This window comes from Ambystoma mexicanum, chromosome 11 (genome assembly GCF_040938575.1).
Source record: "Ambystoma mexicanum isolate Mex_15411 chromosome 11, UKY_AmexF1_1, whole genome shotgun sequence".
In the NCBI taxonomy this organism is placed as follows: Eukaryota; Metazoa; Chordata; class Amphibia; order Caudata; family Ambystomatidae; genus Ambystoma; species Ambystoma mexicanum.
Window position 1 is genome coordinate 872879931 of NC_090934.1, and position 16361 is coordinate 872896291.

The following is a 16361-nucleotide window of genomic DNA, read 5'->3' on the forward strand; positions in this document are numbered from 1 at the left end:
TATCAAACCCCAAATGCAAGGCTTGAAAATATTATTAATGAAGAAACAGTCATTGTGCCTATCTGAACCTTTTACCCATGGCAAAGTCAGTGTTTTGTGGATTGCGCAATTATGGGAGTTGTGTGCCAACCTAACACCAATTATGGAGGAGCCACAGTGAACCCAGAGCACTTCTCCAGAGACAGCTCTTGGGCCAACCCATGTAATATGGAAAACCTTGTTCCCGGTGTGTGGTTGTACCACTTCCAGCGCATGCCCCTGGGCCATGCAGGGTCTGAGGGCATTTTGCTTTCTCAGACATGCATAGCCCATTTGACACACTGGCTGGATTACTGCAGTCCCTTATACTGTAGGGGGAGTTCCTACACATAAATATCTGAAACCAGCATTAGATCACTGGCACTAAGCAGTAACCAGGAATCAGAGAGAGGTGCGATTGACAACCCTGCCCCTGCTTCCTGATTCATGCATCGAGAGAGTACACAGGGGCTGGGAATCCAGAAGAAGACAGAGTCCAGAGCTGATGCAGCCGAGGGAGCTTAGTAAGTTAAAAAAAAAGAAAAAGAAAATATCTGTGTGGATGTATGTGTGCTTGCTTGCGTCTATACGAGCAGTTGTGTGTCTACCTTTGTGTGAATGAAAGTATGCATCTGCGTGAGCGTATGCAAGCTTGGGCCAGTGATGGACGGTGGGGACGCCCACACGGGAGAGTAGAAGTATTGCTGTGTGGGTGCCTCCTGGCAAAGAAATCTATGATCATGATGGCCATCTGCAATCCAGTGGCAGTTTTAGGTGGGGCGGCCGTCCCCCTTGGGTCCTCCCTGTTGCCCAGTGCGCAACCCAAGCCCCAGCCTCCCACTGGTGCCCTATTATCCGCCCCGCTGACACCAAAAGCTACCTCCACTAGTGCTGCAATCCTGGCTGGCTGCAATCAATTGGTGCAGGGCTCCTGGCATTCAATTCAGAGATGTATTCATATTCAAATTAAATGCCCAGCACCATTTAAACATGTCTTCTAGTAGTAGTAGCATCCTTCCTGACCAACCCCATCGGGGATTTTTACTTGCAGTAGTCTGCTGCTACTTATCTCAGAACATTACTATGATTTGCATTGTCTTCAGTGGAAATGACTGACAACAGACCTGCCTCCCTCTTTTAATGGGGTGCCCAGTCGCCCCTCCAATCTCCCTCTCACTAAAGAGAGTGGCATGCTTGTTGCACAGACATGGGTGGACTGGCAACCAAAAGAGGCCCAGGAAATCATTTTCAAAGTGGCCCCACCTTACACATTTTTTGCAAGCCCAACCCTTTTCTGATTTAATTTGTTTTAATTGTATTGTTCATTTATAACGTGCTTAATACCAGCGAGTGGTTTCAAAGCATGGAATCGGGATTCGAATCTGTGTTGCGCCACGTTGTCTTGCTTCCAAGACAAATGTGTTGCCCCTGAGCTATCTTTCCTGCAGGGTGCAGAGCCCTACCGAGAAATCTCCAGAGTTCCTTATAGGCCCGTCCACCCCATGTGCACAGAGGAACACTGGCAGGGAGACAATAACATGATCTTTAAGAGTCAGCGCTGAGTTGCCGGAATCGCTTAGAGAAGCGATTATAATACCACTCCCTAAGCCCAACAAACCAGGGCATAGCTGCGGCTCCTACAGGCCCTTGTCAATGCTGAACCAGGATGGCAAGATATTGACGGCGGTCCTGGCTAATAGATTGCGGAGAGTTATTAGTAATTTGATACATCCGGACCAAACAGGTTATGTCCCCAACAGGAATATAACCCACAACCATAGGCGACTCCACCGGGTGGTTGAATGGGGGAGCAAGAGCGAAGGTGAAATGGCGGTTGTGTCCGTAGATGCAGTCAAAGATTTCGACAGTCAAGTGGTCGTGGTTGCTGGAGGCCCTGAGGGAATATGGGATGGGGCCGGGCTACGTTAGGTGGGTGAAGTGGCTATACAGTGAGCCGCTAGCTAGGGTACGTACAGGAGCGGTGATATCCGAGAGGTGGCAACTTAGCAGAGGCACCAGACAAGGGTGCCCCTGGTCCTCGATGTTATATATTCTGGCCCTGGAGCCCCTGGCAGTGTACCTTCGGCAACAATATGACATGATAGGCATCGAGGTAGGGGGAGAGAAACACCTAATATCCCTGTATGCTGACGATTTGCTATTATACTTGAAATATCCGGAGGAAAATCTTCAATATATTCTGGAGGTAATCGAAAGGTATGCAGAACTGTCTGGCATAGCGGTGAACCCCCAAACATCGAGCATATTCCCATTGGGTAGCTACAGAGGAACCCCTCCGGAGCGGTTGCCAGTGTTGCCAATACCATGGGCGGTTGGTTCCTTCCGCTACCTCGGAATAGATGTGTATCACACGGTAGAGGAGGAACATTTGCACAACACCGAGGTGGCTGTGAGAAAAATCTGCATAAGCATGAAGTTTTGGGAGAAGTTGCCGTTGGCGATGATGGGATGGGGGGCGATGCTTAAAATGGTGGTCCTGCCTAGGCTCTTACATTTTTTCAGTAACATTCCGTATATGATACCTAAGAAGTTTTTTGCCAAGCTGAATAGTATGTGCAGAGACTTCCTATGGCATGGCACCCAGAATAGAGTGGCGCTATGGAAGTTGCAGAATTTCTATGAGAGGGGGGGTATTAAGCTGCCTAATTTTGAGGCCTATTATGTAGCTGGTCAGTTGCAATATGTGGTCAAATGGCTCTCTGATGAGGTAACTCCCGAATTTAGGCTGTTTGGACAGGACTGCACTCCGTTTTACCTGAAGGAAATTATTTGGTTGCCTAGTTCAGAAATGAAGGAGCGCCCGGGAATGATGTTGCTGGGGTGGAAGATGTGGCGTAGAGTATGTCGAATGATGGAGGACTCGTACCCGTGTTCCCCACAGGTGCCGTTGGTTGCTTTGGCAGGGGAAGACAAGCAACTAAGGAAGATAATCAGGACCTACTGGGAGTCGGTCGGGCTGGTTACATTGGGGGATGTTTGGCAAGAGGGGACCATTAGGGATTTTGAAGGACTATGGGAAGAGGCGGGCTTGCATATTTGTATTTGTATTTATTTTATTTATAAAGCGCAGCCAGGCCCGGGGGCATACGGGCGCGTAAATTAGATCTGGTTACAGTTACAATTAAAAGCAGTCAACAAAGGGTTATGTTACAGTTACAGGTATGTACATATTTAGTGTTGCAGGTGCATATAAACATGATCAAAGATGTCATACATACATAGTGTACAATCAGCGGACAATCACAATAGGAGCAGTAAGTTAGGCTGTCATAGGGGCCAGTATGTCACGTACCTAAGGCTGGTGCAGATATTCGTAAAATCTGGCCTGAGACTGTATTGGCGGAGGAACCAGATGCCACTATGGGGACAATATATGACATATCAGAAGGGGGCATGAGATCTCTAGATTGTATGAGATGGTGATGACCCGGGTTGGGAAGGAGTTGACGCATTTGAGGTTGGATTGGGAAACAGAGGTGGGAGCACAGATGGAGGATGGGATGTGGGAGCGTGCTATGGGATACCACAAGAAGGTGTCAAGAAATGCTAGATTACAACAAATACAGTTGTATATAATGCACAGAGCTTACATGACCCCGATGAGAATATCGAAGTTCGGAAATGCGGGACGACAAGCGTGCCCAAAATGCGATAAGGAAAATGCTGATATGACGCACATGTTTTGGTCTTGCCCAGTGATTGAGAGTTTCTGGGGAGAAGTGGCGCAAAAACTAGCGGACAAAGGGGTCACACTCATCATAGATATGGCCTGGGCCTGCCTGTTGGGAGGGTTTCACAGACCATGGAAACTTAAACATGTTGGGAAATTGAAGGACTTGGCATATGTGCTCGCAAAACAAAGGATTGCCATGAGATGGAAGCAGTGTCATAAGCCACGGGTGGAGGTATGGTGGCGGGAATTACAGAAATGTGCGGAGGCTGAAACGGTGGTATGGCAGGAGGCATGTAGCATGTGTGGGGAAGAAGTGGGTACCCTGATGGCATGGAGAGTATTAATAGCAGGACTGTTCGGAACGATAACGGATTCTGCATACTCAGAAGGAGGTGATACCCTGCCACACGTAGCAGATACGGAAAGTGAAGGATAAACATGCTCTTGAGGGGGGAGGGTTTGGGGGAGCAGTGGTCTTGACTAATTGATGTTCATGTGATTGTTGCAAAAAGCGCTGCCAGTTTGGTTTGTATTGTTTGTTTTAAAAATTAATAAAAACCGTTTTAAAAAACAAAAAAAAGAGTCAGCGCTGACAGTCACCTCATGACTTTGTGACAGATTCTTGATTTGTGTATGTATGCTAGACCAGTTTTTTCAGTCAACAACGTTTATTATTTTTAGACTTGTGCGCCACACCTTTCGATGGAATAACTGAGACTACAAACCCAAGAATGCAATGACCTGTTTGCTAAACAGTCAGGACAGGCTCAGTGTGTACAAATGTCATTTAACCATGTGGCAGAATTCGATTTCCTAAATGGATTTTGGAAAATTAAACAGGTGCGATTAAAGGGGTGCAGTTTTAATGTGTAATAGCTGCAACTTAAAAAAAAATCTCCCAGTAGAAACACATAATATAATCACACTTTGGCTCTTTTATGAGGATACATAAGAAGGAGATGGTTATATGTAGCAAAAAAAGCTGCAATAACTGGTGTGGTGCATTATGGGAACTGTCAGGGTCTTCCCGAAGAAGTACAGAGGCAATTAGAGAAAATTTAGAGAATTTAAGCAAAATCATGAGATACCAATTAAATACAATTGAATACGTCCATTATTTTCGATTTAAAACAAGAAAAGGACAAAAAGAAAGTTGAAGACAGAAAGATGAAGCGATATTGGTCCAGAATTATTTTCAATATTAACAGTTGAAGGGGCAATACTGAAACACTGGGGAGAGCCACAATGCACAGGGAGTTCAATCTATGCAGCCAAATGCCAATGGGAATTTTGCAAGAAGGGAAGAATATAATTACTCCACCTGGGGGAGAGGGTTTGCAAGCAGGGCAGAAGGCTTGGATGTCATGCCCCGCAGGGAGGAGGGATTTAATGGAGTGCAACCACGATTCAGAGGACCTCCACCACAATGGCGGACATGCGGGAAGATAGAACACATTGCACATGTAAGCAGAGGTAGAGGAGGAATACAACATTGGCACCAACCACTGGACCCAAAAGTGGCCCAGCATACCCCCTACTATAGCGTGGAACCACAAGACTATTATGCCAAAGACCACATGCAGTATCAGACACCAGCACCACAAATACAGCAGATGCAACAAGAGATGCAGCCTCAGACACAGCAAGCACCAATACAGGCATGGGCACCAGTACAACAGGGCCCAGTGGCCCCATGGAACACAAACATATTGCCGCAAACACTTACATGTAGATTAGGGTGTGTGACAGCAGTGGAAGGGAATCCTTTCATTGGTACAGGACTGAATATGGATCTATAATATTACAGCCCGCAGAAAGACTTGATGTGCTCCATCCTATCGATACACCAGCCCCACAAGAGGAACCAAGGGTTGGGGTGACCATAGGCAACAAAATTGTTCATTTTTGATAGATATGAGGGGAACATGATCATGTGTTAGAGAAGGAAAACTCCCAATGTCAGGTATTTCCATGGATGCACAAGGACTTTCTAGGGCAGTAACAATGGTTACTTTTACATGTAACTTACCCATAACCAAAGGAGAGCACAACATGGCTATACCATTGCTATATTCTCGCAAGACAGCAGTTAACATATTGGGGAGAGATTTTATGAGCAAGTTAAACATGATAATCTCATTTACTGAAGAGGGGATCATATGTTCTATTGCAGGAATCTATTAAGTGAATGCACACAAATTCATAACAGCATTTTATCGTCAGAAAGCACCAAGAGTGGTTCCACTAAACGCGGAAGTATTCCTTTATGGAGTACACGTTATTGGTATGGCTTCCACGAACGCAGGACAAATTATTGAGGTTACCCGCAGAGTTTTTGTTTAGACCAGAGGCCCCCATGGATGTGGTGGAAGGGCAGATAATTACAATTAAGCTAGAAGCAGCAATAGTGAGTGAGGACCAAGTAATTTTACATGAAGTGAATGGCGAAGCGGTAAACTGGAGCACAGTAATAGCACTTGACTCAGTACACAGACTGACTGATTTGATGGATGGAGAATTGTTCAAAGATGAGAGGTGGTTTTTAGCATTAGTCTCACATATGAGTTACAAATTGTGGACAGAGTACTTTACTTAGCAATGACATTCTCTGGGGAATCTTCATCTTTCTTACAGGAACATTTGGCAGACGTGCCGAGATCACTATGGACCAGCAGTCCATATGATCTCCATTAAAAGGAGTTTGAGCAGACAAAAGTAAACTAAACTAAAGAAGGGTGCCATTTTTCCATGGGTAAAACAGTATCCCATGTCCAAAGAAGGTGACAACGGTGTTTATGAAACCATTTCTGCCCCGAAGCAGCAAGGCATATTACTACCCTCAAAATCATTATGCAACACAGAGGTGTACCTGATCAAAAAGACGACGGGGGCTCATGGAGATTTTAACAGGATTTAGGCCCCCCGAATAATATTGTTGAGGCAGAATTTATTAGTCCATCCACACTATTGTGTAACATACAGTTATAGATTTGAAGAATGTCTTCTTTTCAATTCCTGTGCATGAAGATTCTCAATATTTAACTGCGTTTACTTATCGAGGAATCCGATTGCAACATTCCCGTTTACCTCAGGGGTACTGTGATTCACCCTCCGTCTTTAACAGAGTGCTGCAGATGGAAATGTACAACTTGACAGCACAATCATCCAATATGTGGATGACATATTTGTGTGCAGGAAAGACTCAGTGAAACTATTGACCCTATTGTCAGAATAAAGGTACAAAGTTGATAAAGAGAAACTGCAATATTGTCAGGAAGAGGTACTATACATAGGTCAGATAATATCTTAAGACAGAAGGAAGGTGACACGTGAAAGAGCAGAAGCAATTACCAACACGCAGGCCTTATGCACTGAAAGAATTACAGCAGTCCCCAGTACTTTGCAACTATTGTAAGGCATGGGTCTTTGACTACAGGACATATGCCAGGCCACTTTTAGAAGGACTGAAAGAAGCACTGAAAGACAAATGTGACATAGCCTAGACAGACGAGATGATAAATGCCTTTGGTGAGTTGAAGCTAGCAATTAGCACAGCTCCAGTGTTAGGAATTCCTGATAACAATGAAGATTTTTCTATTCTCCCATTCAAATGGAGTATTGATGACAGCTGTGCTCATGCAGAAAATGCAGAAAATGTCCATGGGACACAAACCATTAGCATTCTACAGTGGAATCTTAAAACTAGTAATGAGAGGCCATTACCCATGTGAGCAAGCAATGGCTGCATCAGCTTTTGCAATAGAGAAATCAGCCAGCATAACTATTACCTGTTCAGTTGCATCATATGTTGAACATGCTCTTTTTGCCATCCTTAAAAAGCCCAAAAGTACATTGCCACAGAGAGCTTCAGGTTATGAAGTGATTATATCAAATCCATTGATCAAAATGGTTAGGTGTCGAGTAGTGAACACAGCCAGATTCATAGCAGAAGAAGCGAACGAGGCAGACCATGTACATGATTGTACTACCTACACTGATTATTATGACGATGTACCTCATGTCAAAGAATATGACCTAGGAGGGGAGATATTTCTCTTCCTTGATAGGTCATCGATGATAGATCAGAGCTCTGAAGTGAGACACAGCGGAATAGCAGTAGTGAAGGCAGGAAAGAGTGAAAAGTTTGAAACAGTGACAAGTGCAAGATTTTCAGTGCATTTTTCAGCGACAGAGTTGGTAGCTTTGATTTTTGACCTTGAAGCTCGTAAGGATGAGGCGGTAACAGTGTATTCTGACTCCGCCTACCTGATGTCCACAGTACACGCAGGGCTTTCACATTGGAAAAGACAGAGCTTTCAAAGCACAGATGGCACACCACTACAGCATGAGCCATTGTTCCAAAGACTAATAGACTCACTTGAACTTCCATCAGCTATCACTGTAGTGAAGTGCACAGTGCACTCCAGAGGTGCAGACTCGATTTCCCGCGGCAATGAGGCCTCGGCTTAGAAGCCAATAGTGCAGCATATTTTCCAGAATTATCTGACATTACAACTGCCCCAACCAAATACATACAAACGCAACATGGTGATGAACAACGGATTTAATACACTACCCGTAGCACAGATTGTAGAGTTGCAGGGACGGGCACCACCAGAAGAGCAGAAGTTGTGGAAGAGGAGGGGCTGCTCATTGTCCACCATAGAAGCAATGTGGCAGCAGGAAAACACCAGGAAACCAGTTATGTCCCTGGGCTGCTTACCGTAGCACTAGAGCAGCTCCATTATCCAGCACACATAACAAGGGAATGTTTAGCAGTATTAATATCAGAGAACTGGTTTGTCCTCAACTTAAATGAGCACATTGAACATTTTTGCCTTGTTTGCCAAATGTTTAATGCTGGCCATATCATGAGAATGGTGAGAGGAGCAATACCCCATCCTACTGGACCATTTCAGCATTTGCATATCGGCTAGATGTATATGTTCCATATTTGTAACATTTCCAAGTATATGATAGTAGGTTTATGCCCTTCTTCCAGCCAAATCGAAGCAGGTCCATGCACACTATCATATGCCACATCCGCTGCAGAATTTCCCCGTATGTGAGGTATTTCCAAAGTGGGGAGGTCTGTGAAGTTCTATGTTTCAACAACGAACCACACTTTGCAAACAGACTGGAAGGATAAGGACTAGAAACTACAAAATAATGGTTTAATATGTGGTTACACGGGCTGCCCATGGTTTCACGGGATTACACGTAGTGCCTGGGCCTTCGGTGGTGGCGACATGGGTTCCAGCTGCAAAGAGTTCTAGTTTCTGTTAAGAAGGAGAGACAGCTGTGGACTAAAGATACTTTAATCACCATGATGGTTTTTTGTGTTTAGTAAACCTTTAAGGATCTTCCCAAGCATTGGGTACCTGAGCATTTAATTGCTCCTACAGAGGTTTCTGTCCGGTTCCAGACTATGGTTCTTGTACCACGTTTCGGACCGCGCAACTATTGAGAACTATTGGGAACAACACAGTCAATTCACTGTGATGTCAATTTGACCCCATTCTCGCAGTTTTGAGGCCTGAGTATGGCACTGGCTGCCTGGAGTCTGGAGGTTTTCAGTCCCCTTTTACTCATGTATATCATAGCCCGCACCCCCCAATTGTCACTGTTTCACTAAATGTGTATTTGCTTTAGGGAGTAAATGACTGTGGCCTACAGCTGACACAGCAGGATATGGTTGCGTCAGTGGGAATCAAATGGGCTTCTTTGTACCTCAGATGGAAATTCCAGCATGTAGAAGAACACTGTATTAATCCCTTTCTTAAACGTAAAACTACCAGTTGACTTCAAAACTATTTTTATGTTTTTGTCGGGTTGCAACATGTATTCACATCATGACTGTATCAAACATTAACTAAAAGCAGGACACCATATCACACAGAAGCGAGATTACAACATTCTGTAGTTGCCCAATGTCCGGTGTGATATGTGCTGAGGTCTGTTGTTTAGGCTCCCATCACTTTACATCCTGTTACTTGTAGTCTTGTATATATGTGATTAATGCTGTTTTACAAAGCACCCCAATGAAAAGAAATCTAGTTTCAGAGCGCTTGGTAACATCATTGACCTATTACCATTCATTGTATCCACAATGTGGTACTATGTTTGTCACATGGGGATGAGGGGAGCGAAAGGCTTATTTTGCCAATTAGGGTATCGAACCCATGATGCACAGCATTGTCCTGTTCCCAGGGTAAGCACCTAAGACTTGAGCTATCCTCACGGTTAAATACATAGTGCAAATAAAAAGTAGAGATATTACACAAATTGTGAGCTAAAATCCCAGAACTTTCAAAATACTGCACTCATTTTACAAGGAACATATTGAAATCTTTATTTCACCATCTTTTAAAAAAATGTGTGTAAATAAGTAGCAATTTCAGTGGGTTACACCTTATTTGGGATGTGTGTAAGTAGGGCCAGAAACCACTTTTGACTAGTCTAAAATGGGGCATTTTTAAATTTTGAAGCTAAGGCACACCTCTTCCCTACCTGTCTGCTTGGCCTCCTCCTGAATTGTTGGGGGTAAGTTGCCCCTTTCCTGTGACTTTTTTGATTGGTGGAAGGTAGCAATGTAAGGCTGCCCCTCCATACAGAAAATCGGGAAGTGTTCACACATGTGCAGTGTTATAGTTAAGCTCTTGAAAGGCCACAATCCAGAAAACAGTGCTGTAAAAGTAAAATCTGCATTTCCAGGATGTGTAGTCTGAAGGGTAAAGAAATGTAAAAAATTCATCCAAAATCCTGGCCATATCATTTATGTGAATGTAATGTGTTTGTATGTATGTTTGTTGTTATGAGTGTGTGTGTGTGTGTGTGTGTGTGAGAGAGAAGAGGGTGCAGCCTCAACACTTTGGGGAGGCTGCTGGTAGCATGACTCCTGTATATTGCTCCAAGGGTACAGCAAACATAAATGCTATTACTAGACTGGTCTACATTGGTGGTGCCAGTCTGTGCATATACTCTTACTGTGGCATGGCATTTTTTTTACTGTGCCTCAAGGGTAATGCAAACATGCAATGCAAACATGATAAGTGTTATTACATGACTATACTGGCCTTCATTGGTACAGCTAGCCTGAATATCCTTTCTTACTGCGACGTGGCATGTTTTACTAGACCTAAAGGGTATAACAAAACATGAAGAGTGTTATTACATGCCTAGAATGGACAACATGTATACAGCCAGTCTGGATACACTTTCTTACAGTGGCATGGTGTTATTTACTGGCATTCAAAGGGAACAGGACTATATTTTGATATGGTAATACTGGAACACGTTGGTGCAGCCTGTATGGAGATGTATTTTCACAGCCAGCGTTAAAAATGTTTTTATATTGGCATATATTGTGGCCAAAGGCATGAAAATAATGGAATGAAAAAGTTACCTGTATACTGCTGGTGATTTGCATCTACTGTTATTTTTTCATGTTTTACCTTATAAAATTACTAATTGTGTGACTTTTTACTAATTTTTTCACTAAAAGTGTGCTTCGAAATGCAGCATTTTAACACATTTTTAAAAAAATATTCTAGGGGAAGAACCCACTCTAACCCTGCTCATTTGCTTCCATATATGGCAACTCTTTTTTATTTATGCACCTCCAATTAAAAAATTCACCAGCCGCCACTGGTAGGAAATCCTAGATCCTTGGTCTGCAACCTCTGGCTCTTCTGATGTTGTGGACTACAACTCCCACAAACTCTCACCATTAGGGTCAGAGATAAAAGAGGGAAAGACCCATCTAACATAAAGAGTCCTAGATCAATTTAAGAATTGAAACCACCCAAGATTGTAAAGTGCACGAATTGTAAAATGAGTTCAGCTAGGTAGTCAAGGAGAAGATGCTATGGTCGATCGCTCTTACATATTCGTGGCAAACATTTATGCCCCTCCAATTAAAAAAAATTCACCAGCCGCAACTGCATTTAACTAAAGTGTGTGATCCTGGGCAAATCAGTGTATCCTTCTGTCTCTTCTCTGCAGCACCTCTAATGTGAACTACATACGGTGTGTGCGTGTGCATGATTGTTTTTTTATTTCGATTCTCCCAGATGGAATGAATTAAATATGCTGATGCTATCTCAGGGTTTTTTGCCATAGAAATGTAGGCAGGTCTGGCTTGCTCATGGAACTTTCCCTTGTGAGCCATGGTTCTCTCCTAATCTAAAAGTTAAATGATTAGCGCCCTGGGAGGGCGGCCCTGGCCACTCAGAAGGCTTGGAACGCGGGCTGTACTGCATGGTACAAGCCCACGTTCCGAGCAGCCTGGGCAGCCAGCATCCCCTTCCCTTCCTGGATCCCCCTTCACCACTTAGCACCCATGTAGTTTCCTACACATGTGTTAACAATGTCTTTTTTCAGGCCAGCATGGACTTTGACCGGTTAATGGGGGGTAGGAGAGAGCTAGTAAATATATAATTTAGACAACATCAGAGTGACACGGCAGCTATAATTATTAAAATGCGACAATGTTTGATTGCCACCACAGATTTAGCCTTCATGCAGAATTAGAGACGATCATATGGTGATAAACAAATAGTGTCCCGATTCACACATAATATGTTGGCTGGAACATCTGCACTTCTTGCATATTCTATGTATGACATTGAAGTGAAAACCAGCATAAGATGGCGCACGCAGAAATGAACAGAGCACCATAGCCACGAGTTAGATACAAGTGACTGGGTTGCCCGGGATAACCATACTAAACCTTTCCTGGCGTTCTGGCGGCCACAAATGAGATACTGAGTTGCAAGCCACTCGACCCTCAATGAAGACTGAGACAGAGCTCGAGAGGCATCTGGTAGGCTATCATTAAACTAATGAGTAGTTTAAACTATGCACATGAACATCAGCGGTAATAAAAATGCATAAGCAGACCGAGGCCAAGGTCCGTTATTTGTAGAATGCTAAATATTGAGGTTGTGGACCTATTAAGGCGTGAATGATCGTTAAAGACATATCAAAGCATCAATAATCCTTGAAGAGAAATCAAACCGAAATCCACCTCCTTGACACCCCGGGTATCTCCTACACTAATTATGCAGACAATACCCAAATCCTCCTTCCCATCTCAGGCACTTATGACACTGACTCCAACACACTAGGCATAGTCTACCAAACTATTCAAGCCTGGATGGCTGCACATTCTTTATACCTAAACGATGAGAAGACCGAGTTGCTCCTTATCGGATCACAGACACTACTAAATAAATTTGACGGAGTCTACAAATCCTTTATCAGCGACGGTATCACTATCCCATTCTCCAAAGAGGCTAAAACCTTAGGGATTTATCTGGACTCATCCTTATCGTTAACTAGACAGGTTAATGCAATTGCCTTGTCTGCAGCCTACACTGCTAAACTTATTAATGCTTGCAAACCCTTTCTCTCTGCGGACAGCTGCGTCACAATTGCTACAGCACTCATTGTCTCAAGGCTAGACTATTGTAACGCCCTCTTCACAGGATCTACCTGCAACATCAAGACGTTGTAGATTGTTCAAAAAATTGTGCCAAGAGGAACCCTAAACATTCAAACAAAAAACAACAAATCGCATGCTAGAAAAAGAAAAAATGCTCACTGGCTGCCCATTTGAGAGCACATTCTGTTTAAAACTCTCACCATAACGCGTAAATGCCTCTCAAACACTGCACCAAGGTACTTGTCTAGAACATTTACCAAAACGCAATCCATCACACCAACCCGGGCCACCCACTCACACAATCTCAACATCCCCAGATTCAAACTACAAAGAGCAGGGGGTTGTAGTTTCCTGGTGGTGGCTGCCAAACATTGGAATGCGCTACCACTACCATTAAGGTCAGAACCGTCATTCTGGACCTTCCGCAACGTGCCTCAAAACTTGGCTTTTTTTTCACAAGACTTAAAAACAAATATTAGCCTGAATCACTGTCTAGCGACTAATTAGGGGTCCTGCATTTCTAAATCGCTCATTAACTGTATGTCTGTGCCATTTGTATCTGACTCACAAATCTGCGCTTACTGTAACCATCGCCCTGATGCCTCTGGGTTTGGTGTGCTATACAAATGACTAAATAAATAAATACACCTCTAAGTATGTTACTAATATATGTCAAGAGTGACAGATATGTTGAAATTGTCACAACGTTTTATAGTTAATCTAGAATGCACATAATACTGCCTAATCCTGACCAAGGACCATTTTTATTAACTTTAGAGAGCCATTCTTGCAAGTAACACAGAAAACAGCCTCAATACTACGAAGACAAGGCTACCCTTAAAATAAGTAAGTGCCTTATGGTTAAGGTAAATGATACAGAGGTCCGAGTTATTTGTTAAGCAACTCGGCCTCCGGTGTAAAGAATACTGTGAATTATATCGCAGATAGGTGACAGAATACTTAAAGTCAGACAGCGGCAATATCCGTTTTTACGTTTGGTTGCAGGTGCAGGCTGGACCACATAAGAATCCTTAATCTAACTCACTTAAGGACCGCAAAATACTGTAAGTAAACTTACATCCCAGAGAATAGCATATACTAACATTAGTGATAAGATGAATCGCATCAGAATAGCTAACCAATGTTTGTATGATTTATTTACAGAGAGTAACAGGCGCAGATAAACAAGTGGCTGTTCGCCACTCTGCAGTGCATGGCCAATTGAAAATGGCCTGAAGAATCAAGCTAAACACAAAATCAGGCTGATTGGTATTAAAAAGGAAATGCCGACTACCCTAATTTTGTATATGAGGAAGAGTTGAAACCCCCCCACACCCCTTCTTTGGTTTAGGGGGTAACCGAATGTAAGGTTCTCAGCAACATAGAGCAAGAAAGCTCTGCCTAAACAAAAGGGCAGTGCATAGTTATATCACCCATGAACGCTAAAATGTACACAAGTGTACGTAAGGTTAACTAGCCTCTGATGAGTTCCACTGATTGATTCAGAAAAAACAGGAACAAAACATGTTGGGCAATTAAAGGGAAAATAGATCTCCAACAACATCTATAGACTAGCTGCAATATTTGCACATTTTAGGTGTTTCACACAACTGGTTACATTAAGCACTTTGACACTTTTGCACACTGCACTTTATAGTTGTTTTTACCATAATGTGTTTTTTTAATGTTTTGATGTATTTAACTTTGTCTTGTATGTTTGTAACTATACCTTCAGGTAAAACTGATGGATGATCATGAAATCATGTATTCACTATTTAATGTCCTAATTTGGTTTGGTAAAGGCAGGAGGAGCGGCAAACGGAGAGCTGCTACCCCGTTTGTGCCTAGGGAGTGGGGACACTGCTCTTGAGCATGCAGGATGCGTGCCTAGGCCTAAGACTTGTGCATTGCTTTAGTTTTGCCCCGGACCTGGACTCAGGAGAGACACCTACTGTTCTACTGTCTGATTGCTGGGCGAGTTAGGGCTGTCAACTTGGGTTTGAACCACCCTCCCATCTCCTAAACCGAGTTGCTAGCTGAAAAGAAATACAAAAGAGAGTACATTTTAATTAGTGGAAAAGGCAAGATTTGAAATCTGTAGGCAATTCCTAATTCCAATGCCGTTGCATCCTGTCTAGCGTGTGTCTGTGTGTGTAAAATGGGGATGATGTCTGTGCACGTCACGCATTAGTGACGTCGCGCAGAATGACAACCATCCTCAGAGTGAGGCGCGTGTGTACGTCATAATGTTAGTGCATCACTCTTATACTGGAAGGAATAGGCTTCCCGTGAGGGCGCCCTATCTTTCAAAACACCCCATTCTCTCTATCTTGCGATAATTCATATACTCTGTCTCAGGTATTAAAAAAAAAGAGCACTGCGTCATACTCACGCTTAATTGCGTAAACGCGACGCGCCCATCTTCACACGGGATAGGATACCCCGCTATCCTGCGCAGGTGTTGGAAGTGTCGGGTGCAGGCTCGGTGTTTTTCACAGTGACGCATCGTCGTACTTGGGCGTGATAAGGCGTGGGGAGTGGACGAGGTCCAAAGTGTGTCACGGAGGGTGGGAGGGGAAGACACAGCTCCTAGGCAGGGCCTGGCGCAATTCTCCGCCAAAGCCCAAGCGACATTGTGCTTGTGTGCCCGTCACCTTCATCGCCACCTGACCTTCATCAATTCACAAACAGTTTTAATAAGAACAAAAAGTGGAAAATCCGGCTCAGCAGCCACTCCCAGAAGAAACTTACATTGACATGTTTACGGCTCGGATGTCACGAAGGTTCCCCGGGGCAGAACGCCTACATTCCAGGGTCCATGGTTGGGACACTATCCAGCTCTTCACCTGCAACTGCAACCACGCCCGCGGAGCACCGCAGGGCCAAGGCCACAGACACAGCTCTGTCAGCGCACCTCAGTGCTGCCTTAGACTCCGCTTACAGTGATGCTAATGGCAGGGCCGGCCTTAGGATTTCCGAGGGTGGGGACCTTATGTGCATAAATGGGGGGACACGTGATATTACAGAAAATTATTTCACCGAATGAGTCTTTAATATACAAAATATCACCAGCAGTTACATTAAAAACACGTTGCCATTAGTAAGGCAGGAGGCAAATACAATATGACGTCCAGTATATGATATGTCACTGTTAACATGTACCTATGTGGCAATATCAGGAGTGAGGCTTTATTTAGTAGTAGC

The 16361-nt window shown here is 43.8% G+C and overlaps 1 protein-coding gene across 1 annotated transcript in view; it reads right to left on the minus strand.

Moving 5' to 3' along the window:
* Nucleotides 1-15656, minus strand: part of SIGIRR (single Ig and TIR domain containing) — a 180150-nt gene extending 164494 nt beyond the window's left edge. The window contains exon 1 of the mRNA XM_069623926.1: nucleotides 15550-15656. The gene's annotated coding sequence lies outside the window, so the exon portion shown is untranslated. The remainder of the gene's footprint in view (nucleotides 1-15549) is intronic.
* Nucleotides 15657-16361: the final 705 nt, after the last annotated feature.